Genomic DNA, 13,168 nt, shown 5'->3' with positions numbered 1-13,168 from the left:
TATCAGGAAATGCAAAGAGCTTACAACGAGCTACCAGAAACTACAGGGGAGCTACAATGAATTCACGGCAAACTATATCAACATGAAAAAGGAAATAGAAACCATCAGCAAAGGCCAAGAGGAAATGCAGAATACAATTTCTGAACTGAAGAACACAGTAGAAGCTACAAAAAGTAGGATCAATGAGGTAGAAGATGGCATCAGTGAGTTACAGGACAGAGTAGAGAGAATCTCCCAGAGCAAGAAAAGGAAATGAGGCTCAGAAAGAATAAGGAGGGTTTAAGAGAAATGCAAGACAATATGAAATGCAATAATATCCAAATAATAGGAATACCAGAAGAAGAAGAAGAAGAACGAGGGATAGAAAACCTATTTGAAAAAGTAATAACGGAAACTCTTCCTAATTTGATGAGGGAAAAAGTCGCACGAATCCAGGTATCACAGAGTTCCAATCAAGTGGAACCCAAAGAGGCCCACTGCAAGACAATCATTAAAATGGCAAAACTCCAAGACAAAGAGAGAATCTTAAAGGGAGCAAGGGGAAAAAAGGAAGTAACATACAAGGGAGCCCCAATAAGGTTGGCTACTGACTTCTCAATGGAAACAGTCCGAGCAAGAAGAGAATGGCAAGAAATAGTCCAAGAAATGAGAAACAAAGGCCTACAACCAAGGCTACTTTACCCAGCAAGGCTCTCAATCAAGATAGAAGGCCAAACAAAGAGCTTCCAAGACAAAAGTAGTCTAAAAAAATATACCTCCACCAAACAGCTCTAAAAGAATTACTAAAAGGGTTGCTTTAAGGAAAGGAAGGAAAAGAGACAGACAGAGAGGAACACAGGTACATAAATGGCAATGAATAAGTACCTTTCAATAATAACCTTAAATGTAAATGGATTAAATACACCAATTAAAAGACATAGAATAGCTGAATGGATAAGAAAGCATGGCCCACACATATGCTGCCTATAAGAGACCCACCTCAGGAGAAAAGACTATCACAGACTAAAAGTAAAAAGCTGCAAACAAATTTTCCAAGCAAATGGACAAGAAAAAAAAGCTGGGGTAGCAATTATCATATCACACAAAATAGACTTCAAAAAAATGGTCATAAAGAGAGACCCAGAAGGTCACGTAATAACACTCAAGGGAAGAATCCACCAAGAAGACAGTAACATTGTAAATATACATGCACCCTATATAGAAGCACCCAAATATATAAAGAAAATCCTACAGGACATCAAGAAAGATATTAACAGCAACACAATTATAGTAGGGGATTTTAACACCCCACTGTCAAAAATGGACAGATCTTCCAAACAAAATATCAACAAAGATATAGCAGCATTAAACGACACTCTAGAAGAAATGGACCTAATTGATATATATAGAGCCATCCATCCCAAAGAAACTAAATACACTTTCTTTTCAAACGCACATGGAACATTTTCAAAGATAGATCACATGATAGGACACAAAACCAGTCTCAACAACTTCAGGAAAATAGAAATCATACCAAGCATCTTCTCTGATCACAAGGGACTGAAATTGGAAACCAACCCCACAGGAAAAAACCCAAAACACCCAAAATCATGGAGACTGAATGGTAGGCTATTGAACAATGAATGGGTCAAGATTGAAATTAGGGAGGAAATCAAAAAACTCCTTGAAACAAATGAAAATGAACTCACCACAACCCAAAATTTATGGGACACAGTGAAGGCAGTCCTGAGAGGGAAGTTCATAGCGATACAGGCTCACCTAAAGAGGATAGAAACATTTCAAACAAACAACCTAACCCAACGCCTGCAAGAACTCGAGGAACAACAACAAAGACAGCCCAGAGCAAGTAGAAGGAAGGAAATAACCAAGATCAAAGCAGAATTAAATGACATAGAGACTAAAAGCACAATTCTAAAGATCAATGAATCCAGGAGTTGGTTTTTTGAAAAGATAAACAAAATAGACAAACCTTTAAGTAGGCTCATTAAGAAAAGAAGAGAGAGGACACAAATAAACACAATCAGAAATGAAAGAGGAGAGATTACAACTGATACCACAGAAATAGAAAGGATTGTAAGAAATTACTATGCGGAACTGTATGCCAAGAAATTTGAAAACCTGGGTGAAATGGACAAATTTCTAGAAAAATATAATCTTCCAAAACTCAATGAAAAAGAAGCAGAAAACCTGAACAGGCCAATAACAGCAAATGAAATTGAAGAAGTAATCAAAAAACTCCCATCACACAAAAGCCCTGGGCCAGATGGTTTCACAGGAGAATTCTACAAAGCTTTTAAGGAAGAGCTAACCCCTATTCTTCACAGACTATTCCAAAAAATCCAAAAGGAGGGAAAACTCCCCAACTCTTTCTATGAAGCCAGCATCACCCTAATCCCAAAGCCAGATAGAGACACAACAAAGAAAGAAAATTACAGACCAATATCACTGATGAACATAGATGCTAAAATCCTCAACAAAATATTGGCAAATCGCATCCAACAATATATCAAAAAGATCATACACCACGACCAAGTGGGATTCATCCCGGGGATGCAAGGATGGTTCAATATACGCAAATCAATAAATGTAATACACGAAATAAACAAAAGCAAAGACAAAAACCACATGGTCATATCAATAGATGCGGAAAAAGCTTTTGATAAGGTACAACACCCATTTATGATAAAGGTACTCAGCAAAGTGGGAATAGAGGGAGCATTCCTCAATATAATAAAGGCCATATATGAAAGACCTACAGCCAACATCATACTCAATGGGCAAAAACTAAAAGCTTTTCCACTAAGATCAGGAACAAGACAAGGTTGCCCACTTTCACCACTTCTATTCAATATAGTATTAGAAGTTCTAGCTGCAGCGATCAGACAAGAAAAGGAAATAAAAGGCATCCAAATCGGAAAGGAGGAAACAAAACTGGCATTGTTTGCAGATGACATGATAGTGTACATGGAAAATCCTATAGCCTCTACCAAAAAACTGCTGGAACTAATAAATGAATTTGGCAAAACAGCGGGATACAAAGTCAATATCCAGAAATCAAAGGCATTTTTGTATACCAACAATGAAGCAGCAGAAGCAGAAATCAGGAAAAAAATCCCATTCGATATAGCAAAAAGAAAAATAAAATATCTGGGAATAAACCTAACCAAGGAGGTAAAAGACCTGTATGCAGAAAACTACACAACACTGAAGAAAGAAATCAAGGAAGACACAAACAAATGGAAACATATACCATGTTCATGGATTGGAAGAATTAATATAATTCAAGGTGGATAAAAGACTTAAATATAAGTCATGAAACCATTGAAGCCCTGGAGGAGAGCATTGGCAGGAAAATATCAGATATTTCAAGCAGCAACATTTTAACTGATATGTTCCCTAGAGCAAGGAATATAAAGGAAAGAATAAACAAATGGGATCTCATCAAAATAAAAAGCTTCTGTGCAGCTAAAGAAAACAGCATTAAAATAAAAAGACAACCAACTGTATGGGAAAACATATTTGCCAATGACACCTCAGACAAAGGTTTAATCTCCAAAATATACAATGAAGTCACATGACTTCACTCTAAGAAGACAACTAACCCAATTAAAAAGTAGGGAAAGGACTTGAACAGACACTTCTCCAAGGAGGACATGCAGAGGATCCATAGACACATGAAGAGATCCTCGATATCGCTAGCTATCAGAGAGATGCAAATTAAAACCGCAATGAGTTTCCACTTTACACCAGTGAGAATGGCCATCATAAACAAAGCAATAAACAAGTGTTTGAGAGGGTGTGGGGAAAAGGCAACTCTTGTCCACTGTTGATGGGATTGTAGACTGGTACAACCATTATGGAAAACAGTATGGAATTTTCTCAGAAAACTAAAATTGGACCTGCCTTTTGACCCAGCAATTCCACTGCTAGGATTGTATCCTAAGAACCCTAAAACACCAATCCCAAAGAACCTATGCACCCCAATGTTCATAGCAGCACAATTCACAATGCCAAGTGTTGGAAGCAACCTAGGTGCCCATCAGTAAATGAATGGATCAACAAACTATGGTACATATACACAATGGAATTTTATGCTGCAGAAAGAAAGAAGGAGCTCCTACCTTTTGCAACATCATGGATGGAGCTGGAAAGCATTATGCTGAATGAAATAAGCCAGGTGTTGAAGGACAAATACCATATGATCTCAGCTTTAACAGGAAGCTAAACAACAAAACAAACAAGGAAGCAAAATATAACCAAAGACACTGAAATAGAAAACAGGCTGACAGTGACCAGGGGGGAGAGGGGAGGGAATTTCAGGGGAAATAGGGGAGGGATTTAGAGGAACATACATAAAGGATACATGGACAACTGAGAAGGGTGGAAATGGGAGGGAGGGGGGGAGTATGGGGGTGGGATGGGATGGGAGTAATAGACAGAAAACTGTACTTGAAAAATAATTAAATAAAAAAATTGGAGAAAAATAAAAATAAAAAAAGATTAAGAAAAAACTTAAATGAAAATAATAAAAATAATAATAAATTAATATTTTAATTTTTCTCAAGTTTAGTTTCAGATAAAGTGAATATTGATAGACATAATGAACATAAAAAGGTTTTTGGGACCCAAAGAAACTTGGAGAACCCCTGTTTTAAACAGTTTTCCTACTGTTTACAAGATTAAGAAACCTCTCTGAAAACTGATTTTACCTTAAATAATTCTTCTTGCATTACTAATCCAAAGAATGGATCAAGGGTTCAGAATTCAGCCCTGAAAATTCCCAGCAGGCTTCAGTGTTGCCACCTCCTCTCACCAAATCTGCAGTCTCCACTGGGGTGTCCCCTTCCACCGAACTCGTTCAAAGGCCAGGCTTTACAGTGATTGTAATAATCGCAACCTATTACTTTTTTTTTAATTTGATGAGCGTTTACCATTTGCCCAGCCAGTAGCCTTCATTATCTCACTAATAAATTAATGAAATGGGCTTATAGAACAGTGTCTGGACTGTGGCAAGCCTTCATTAAATGTTAGTGACAATGGTGGTGACCATTACCTTAGATAATCCTCTCTGGGTTGGATTACAGATGAGTAAACTGAGACTCAGGAATGTCACCCAGTCAGGTTCACACAGCCAATAAAGGACAGAACTGGGATTCTAACCCAGTTCCAAGTTTTAAATCCATGAGGCAGGGACTTCCGCCAAGATGGAGGCAAAGGTGGAAACACTGTGCCTTCTCCCACAACCAAGTTTGAATAAAACAAATGTTTGGAGAACAAAGACACAGCCAAAGAACAGAAAATTGAATTATACAGAAGTCTGACAACAACAAACCGTTCAACCGGAACTGTAAGAGGGGCGGAGCCAGCAGTGGAGCAGGGTTGGGCAGGACAGATCCCCAGACCCAGGTGCACAAGTGGCCAGACCCAGTCAGGGTGTGGGGCAGACTGACCGCAGTCCCACATTTGCGGACAGTGAGACGGACAGTGCAGGCCCCAGCAGGCAAACCCAGTGGTGGAGGGCTGACAGCAGTGGCACAATCGAGTGCAGTGGGACGAAACACGCGGGGCCCCCGTGACAGTGGCAGCTGCTGCAGCAGCAGCAGGAAGCGGTAGATGGGACCGGCTCCTCTTTGACCCCACCCCCACGTACAGCATCACAACCCAGCGACTGAGTTGCCCTGCTCTGGTGAACACCTAGGGCTCCAATCCTGATATGTAACAGGCATGAACAGTCCAAAAGATGGCTCAAGAAGAACTCAAAGCCCCAGAGCCTATAACTCTAAGCGACCACGAAATAGCCAGCCTCTCAGATGCACAGTTCAAAACACTGGTCATCGGGATGCTCACAGAACTGGTTGATTATAGTCACAAATTAGAGGAACATATGAAGGCTAAACTAATTGAAATGAAGGGAGATGCACAGGAAACCAATAGTGATGGAAAGGAAACTGGGACTCAAATCAATGGAATGGACCAGAAGGAAGAACAAAACATCCCACCAGAAAGGAATGAAGAAATGAGAATTCAAAAAAATGAGGAGAGGCTTAGGAACCTCCAGGACATCTTTAAACGTTCCAACATCCGAATTATAGGGGTACCAGAAGGGGGAAAGAAACAGCCACGAGTGGAAAACGTATTTGAACAAATAATAAAGGAGAACTTCCCCAGTCTGGCAAAGGAAATAGACTTCCAGGAAATCCAGGAAGCTCAGAGAGTCCCAAAGAAGTTGGACCCAAGAAGGAACACACCAAGGCACATCATAATTACATTAGCCAAGACCAAAATGAAGGAGAGAATCCTAGAAGCAGCAAGGGATAAGGGGACAGTCACCTACAAAGGAGTACCCATCAGACTGTCAGCGGATTTCTCAAAAGAGACCTTACAGGCAAGAAGGGGCTGGAAAGAAGTATACCAAGTCATGAAATCCAAAGACCTACAGCCAAGATTGCTTTATCCAGCAAAACTTTCATTTAGAATGGAAGGACAGATAAAGTGCTTCTCAGATAAGGTCAAGTTCAAGGAGTTCATCATCACCAAGCCCTTATTATATGAAATTCTAAAGGGACTTATATAAGAAAAAGAAGGTGAAAAATATTAACAGTGAAAGGACAGCAAACTCACAGTTATTAACAACCACACCTAAAACAAAAGCAAACCAAGAGGACAGCTAGATCAGGAGTGGAACCATAGAAATGAAGAACACATGGAGGGTTAGCAACAGGGGAGTGGGAGGAAGAGAAGGGGGGGGAAGGTACAGAAAATGGCATAGACAGTAGGTAGAAAATAGATAGGGGGAGGGCAAGAATAGTAGGGGAAATATAGAATCTAAAGAACTTGAGACACATGGTTATAAACTAAGGGGGTGAGAATGGTGGGGGAGGGAGTGTGCAGGTGGAGGGGAATGAAGGTGGAGAATAGAACTGTAATGGTACAATCAATAAAATACATATGTTTTAAATAAATAAATAAATTCATGAGGCAAACACTTCCGCTGTTCCTCACTTCAGCATTTCTCACTCTTCTGGGCAGATGAATCAATCGTTTGAGGTTCTCATTACATGCAGGTTCTGATTCTGGGGTGAGACAGGGGACTCCGCATTTCTAACAAGACCCCAAGCAATGTCTACGCTGCTAATCCTTGATCCACAGTTTAGTCCTTGATCCCCCACAAGCATTTTAACTATTTTTGTCTATGTGTTCATTTTCCTCTATCTGTACTCAAATATCCTTTTTCTAATTAAAAGTATTTTTATCCACATCCCATTCAACAATAGTCCTTATCTTTATTCCACCTGTATTTTTGCTTTTGAGTCACACCCACCCGCTGAACAACTGGTATCTTCAGCTGTCACCAGGGGGCGCTACTTGCTAAGCAATTGTCCGAGCTCAGAGGCAGAGTATCATTAGAATCCCGCCATTGTGTGAATACAGGAACCTATCATTAAAAATGGATGGTTACTGGAAAAATAAAATTGCAGGTGGTGGCCAGAAGTTTAGTTCTCAAATATAACATAGATAAAATAGCAAGAGACATTTTTAAGCCTGTCACAATGAAATAAAAAGAAAACACAAAATGATTTGGCGTTAGTGGAGGCTTTATGGCAAACAAAAACTGTTGATGAAAAACAAGAATAAAATTCAGGACTTGTCTGATTCCAGGAAATAAATCAGATACTAATTCTAAAGGCATGCTATTGTTGGGTATTCTATAACATTTATCAATTGCACTTCGAGGAGAGCCCTGCCTCATCTTTCCCATAGGTCACCTGCACATACCCCACCCCCCATCAAAGTCTCTTGGGCCACAGAGTTTCACACATTACACAGTATAGAAGGAAGTGGATTTTTCAAGTGGCTTTCAAGCCACTTGAAACCAGTTCTAGGAGGCAGATCTGGTGGGAGGGGTGGGAGCAGAGCAGAGACCCAGGGTTGGGATCAGGTTGGCACCTTATTGGTTGTGGGACCACCAGAACGTCCAGCCTCTGGGTCCTTCAGTTTCTTTTACAAAACAATAACACTATCATCTCCTCTACCCAGAGTTAAAAATTTTTATGAGGGTAAAAATTATAGACATACTTTGTGAGAATAACTCAAACTTCTCAAATACACCTACTGAGCAACGATGCATAATGTAGTTTTAGGAGAAAAGTTTTAGAATTTCCTGAACTTTCAACAAGGATTTGTAATGAAAGATTGAAAAGTGTTAACTTTTGTTTGTTTGTTTTAATGCATTCAGCAGAAAGGCTGACTAGCAAACACTGTGTGCACAGGTTGAAAAATGCATAGCCTTCCTTCCCTTCCATCCAAACACCTTGCCTTTCAAAGAGAACATTTTGTTGTGGGGGAAGGATTTAAAACAATTTTTTAAACTTTTGTCCTCCCAAGAATGACCATGAAGGGTGAAACCTACAGACAACAAGGACTGCCTCTCCCGTTTGAAAAAGGAAGGCAAAGTCTGGGCCTCAAGGGTGGCAACGTACTTTGCTTTCTTGGTAAGCCACCCAGCAATCCTGCCACCTTTCTCCAAAACTCGGCATTCCTCCCAGGACTCCTCCAGTCCCCGGATGTTTGAATCACTTGTGGAGATGCCCCGCCACCTGCTGGACTTGGGAGGCATAGAACCAGCTTCAGTCTGCACTGGATGGAGAGCATTACATCACTGCACTCAGGATGGGCAAGACGGTGGAGAGATTAAATTTCCAAACCACTGGTTTGGCTACTTTAAATGGGCAAATTGTATGGTATGTGAATTATATATCAGTAAAGATATTTTTAAAAGAATGTGGAAAAGATTATTCTGCAGGGGGATTATGGCAGTGGAATTTTGATTCGACACCTAAATTTTCCTCTAAATGACAGCAGGTGTTGTTTAGTAGGTCCCCCAGCAAACGACAGCCTACAAAACAAAACAGCTGGAGCCAAGAAAGGGTTGATCATGTCCAAAGCTTGAATTTAACTGGGGCCCACCTAGATATTTCAGTCCCCTTTGCAGAAAGCCTGTTCTCTCAGGACAATGTGCCCCTACAAAATAGCAACCACTGTCGTCGTGACAGTGAAATCTGTCCCTGGGAATTCTCTCCAGTGTCTCTGGTTGACCAGGGCCTCTCATTACACTATGGCAAAACTCATAACTGCCATTGTAATCTGCATTACAACACAGTAAAGAACAAACAAATTCTTGCAAAAGGAAAAACAGGTGAAAGAAAACAACAGCACAATATCAACCACAGCTGTGTTTGATAGGACCATGAATGATTTTTTTTCAAGTTGGAAGTTCTTCCTAAGTTGACACAATGCAGCCACCCCTCATTTTCTTATCAGCCTCCTGCTTTTCAAAGGGCCTTTACACCCAGGTCTAGTCTTTATCCTCCACACATTCAAAATGTTAGGTCGCTACAAAGGCAACAACCCAGGCAGGAAAAAGGTGCAAAATGGCCTGAAGGGCAAAAAGCACCACCCTGGTTGCTGAGGCTACTGGGGCCCAGCTGGGATCCTGCTCCCAAGGAACGAGTGACAGAGAACAAGCCACTTACGCTTTCTGAGCATCTGTCACACCTGGAAAATAAAGGTTTCACCCAATCTGGACAGTCCCCTTTCAGATCTGACAGCCTCATCTTTCAGGAACAAGGCTCAGCTCTGGCTCCCAGTCTGTGGCATTGGAAACACACAGGATGGCCATCAAGCCTGGAACGTACACAAACACACAGTACTCGGTTACGGACATTAAATAACAGGGCAAAAGAATCACCTCTTTCCAGACTTGGCAACCACTTTGTGAGGAAGGGCAGTCAATCTCCTTCGATCATCTTTCCTGCAGTGGTCTTAACAGGAGAAAGGAGGAGTTGGGAGAGGACAGGGGACTATCTTGTAGAAAGGGCCATGGAGACCCAGCCGGACCTCCTTGGCGCTTACCTTAGCAATGGACTGTCACTTAGCTAGCACCTGCAGCCTGGAATGACACTCCACAACACCAGATGCCAAATAATGGGGACACACCACTTGAGAAGGCGCCACAACAACAGACAGCCCACCAAAACAGGATAATGGAAGTCCGAAAAAGAGCACAACCAGAGGACTGGAGAAAGGAAGCCTGCAAGAGCAAGGTCCTGAGCACAGAAGGAAACACCAACCATGTGATACAGCCTTTCATCCACTTCAGGAGTGGGAGTGAGGGCCAATTTAGGCTGTGCCCGTGTGGATGGAGACCACCTGCTCAGCACACTGATGAACCGCAGCTGATCAGCGAGGCCCTGCGGATCGGTCTGCCCACCTGAGCTTCACCTGCAATGTGTGGAGCCTGAAAACCTGGAGGCAGAAGGAGAGGTCAGCTCTGGGAGACCAAGTAAACCATGCTAATGTCCCTGATGAGAAGCAGCTGTTTTCCCAGGTGTTGCATGCAAGGGTACTGAATCCACAGCAGTGGATGGGCCCCCAAAAGGCTCCACTGGAGATGAGCAGGCAGGTGCAGGGCAAGGCCCCAGCTCAGATTTTGTTCTCCAAGGAAGCCCTTGCCTGACTCTTCTTTACCAGTTCTTGGGTTGCTCCAAGTGCCCCTAGTCCAGGCATCATCAGCCAGGACACTGTGTTGTCATTGACCTTTCTTGGTTGGTTATCTCCTCAACTAGATTGTAGGTCCTCAAGGAAATGGACTCTACCACATTGGACTTTCAGGGGGTGGTGTCATGGATGACAAAGAGAAAGGGGCTCAGGGCTTTGTATTCAGTGCCAAAGGGCTTGACATACACTTGCACAGATGAAATCTAGTCTCACAGTCTCAGTGCTTAAGAGTCAGTAGCTCACAGCAACCTTAGTGGGGCTAGATAGCAGACTGCTATGGATACCGACTCTGGGGGCAGACCCACAGGTGTCCCCCTCCCAACTGTGTCATCTGCTGGCTATGTGGTCTTCAGACCCACAAGCAAGTCCTTTCACTTCTCTATGCCTTGATGTCATCATCTCTAGCAGGGGCATTAACAGTACTCTCTCTGTCCTAGGAACACTTAGCATGGAGGGTGGCACTTACAACTCACACAATCTATCGTGGCTATTACAGGCATACCCCCTTATCTCGGTCCAGCTGCAGCAGGGTCCAGAAGTTCCTGAAAGGTGAGTAAGACATCAGTGATGGGTAACAGACAACAACACGCCTCAAAGGACAGTGAAGCTCTATTCCGTTTATTGCAAGCACAAGTAGGTTTTTATATTTTCATTTTTGGCAGTGATTAACATTTGCAGGTGCATAGCATGATCAGTTAAGGAGAAAAAATCAATACAAAGGTAACCAGGAAAAGTACAAGAATTTCCATAGTTTCAATTATATTAAACAAAAGGGTTTTTTTGACTTTCCGAAACTCTATTTATAAAATAATTTGTTCCCATTTTTTAGTTCACTTTCTTTTTTAAAAAATTTATTTGATTATTTTTAAAATACAGTTTTTTGTCTATTACTCCCATCCCATCCCACCCCCTGTGCTCCCCCCTCCCTCCCATTTCCACCCTTCTTAGTTGTTGTCCATGTATCCTTTATATTTATTCCTCTAAATCCCTTCCCTATTTCCCCTGAAATTCCCTCCCCTCTCCCCTCTGGTCGCTATCCCCCTGTTCTCTATTTCAGTGTCTTTCATTATATTTTGCTTGCTTGTTTGTTTTGTAGTTTAGTTTCCTGTTAAAGCTGAGATCATATGGTATTTGTCCTTCAAGACCTGGCTTACTTCACTCAGCATAATGCTTTCCAGCTCCATCTAGGCTATTGCAAAAGGTAGGAGCTCCTTCTTTCTTTCTGTGGCATTGAATTCCACTGTGTATATGTACCATAGTTTTTTTGATTCATTCATTTACTGACAGGCACCTAGGTTGCTTCCAACTCTTGGCTATTGTAAATTGTGCTGCTATGAACATTGAGGTCCATAGGTTCTTTGGGACTGGTGTTTCAGGGTTCTTAGGATACAATCCTAGCAGTGGAATTGCGGGGTCAAAAGGCAGGTCCAATTTTAGTTTTCTGAGAAAATTCCATACTGTTTTCCATAATGGTTGTACCAGTCGACAACCCCACCAACTCCGGACTAGAGTGCCCTTTTCCCCACACCCTCTCCAACATTTATTGTTCATTGCTTTGTTTATGAAGGCCATTCTCACTGGTGTAAAGTGCAAACTCATTGTGGTTTTAATTTGCATCTCTGTGATAGCAAGAGATATTGAGCATCTCTTCATGTGTCTATGGATCCTCTGCATGTCCTCCTTGGAGAAGTGTCTTTTCAAGTCCTTTGCCCACTTTTTAATTGGGTTGCTCATCTTCTTTGAGTGGAGTCGTGTGAGTTCTTTGTATATTTTGGAGATTAAACCTTTGTCTGAGGTGTCATTGGCAAATATGTTTTCCCAAACTGTTGCTTCTCTTTTTATCTTGATACTGTTTTCCTTAGCCATGCAGAAGCTTTTAATTTTTATGATATCCCATTTGTTTATTCTTTCCTTTATGTCCTTTGCTCTAGGGGATGTATCAGAAAAAATATTGGTGCATGGAATATCTGATATTTTCCTGCCAATGCTCTCCTCTAGGACTTTAATGGTTTCATCGCTTATATTTAAGTATTTTATCCTCCTTGAATTTATTTTGGTGTATGGTGTAAGTTGGTGCTCGAGTTTCATTTTTTTTGCACATAGCTCTCCAGTTCTCCCAACACCATTTGTTGAAGAGGCTATCTTTACTCCATTTTATGTTACTGTCCCCTTTGTTGAATATTAATTGACTGTAGAGATTTGGGTTTATTTCTGGGCTCTCTGTTCTAGTCCATCGGTCTATGTGCCTGTTTTTATACCAGTACCAGGCTGTTTGGATTACAGTGGCCTTGTAATGCAGTTTGATATCAGGTATTGTGATCACTCCTACTTTGTTCTTCTTTCTCAACATTGCAGCTGCTATTCAGGGTCGTTTATGGTTCCATATAAATTTCTGAAGTGTTTGTTCTATGTCTGTGAAATATGCCATTGGTACTTTAATAGGTATTGCATTGAATCTGTAAATTGCTTTGGGTAGTATGGACATTTTGATGATGTTAATTCTTCCAATCCATGAACACGGTATATGTTTCCATTTGTTTGTGTCTTCCTTGATTTCTTTCTTCAGTGTTGTGTAGTTTTCTGCATACAGGTCTTTTACCTCCTTGGTTAG

This window comes from Sturnira hondurensis, unplaced genomic scaffold, assembly GCF_014824575.4.
Source record: "Sturnira hondurensis isolate 20B ecotype Veracruz unplaced genomic scaffold, ASM1482457v3 Scaffold0004525, whole genome shotgun sequence".
Classification (NCBI taxonomy): Eukaryota; Metazoa; Chordata; class Mammalia; order Chiroptera; family Phyllostomidae; genus Sturnira; species Sturnira hondurensis.
This window is presented reverse-complemented; position numbering follows the sequence as displayed.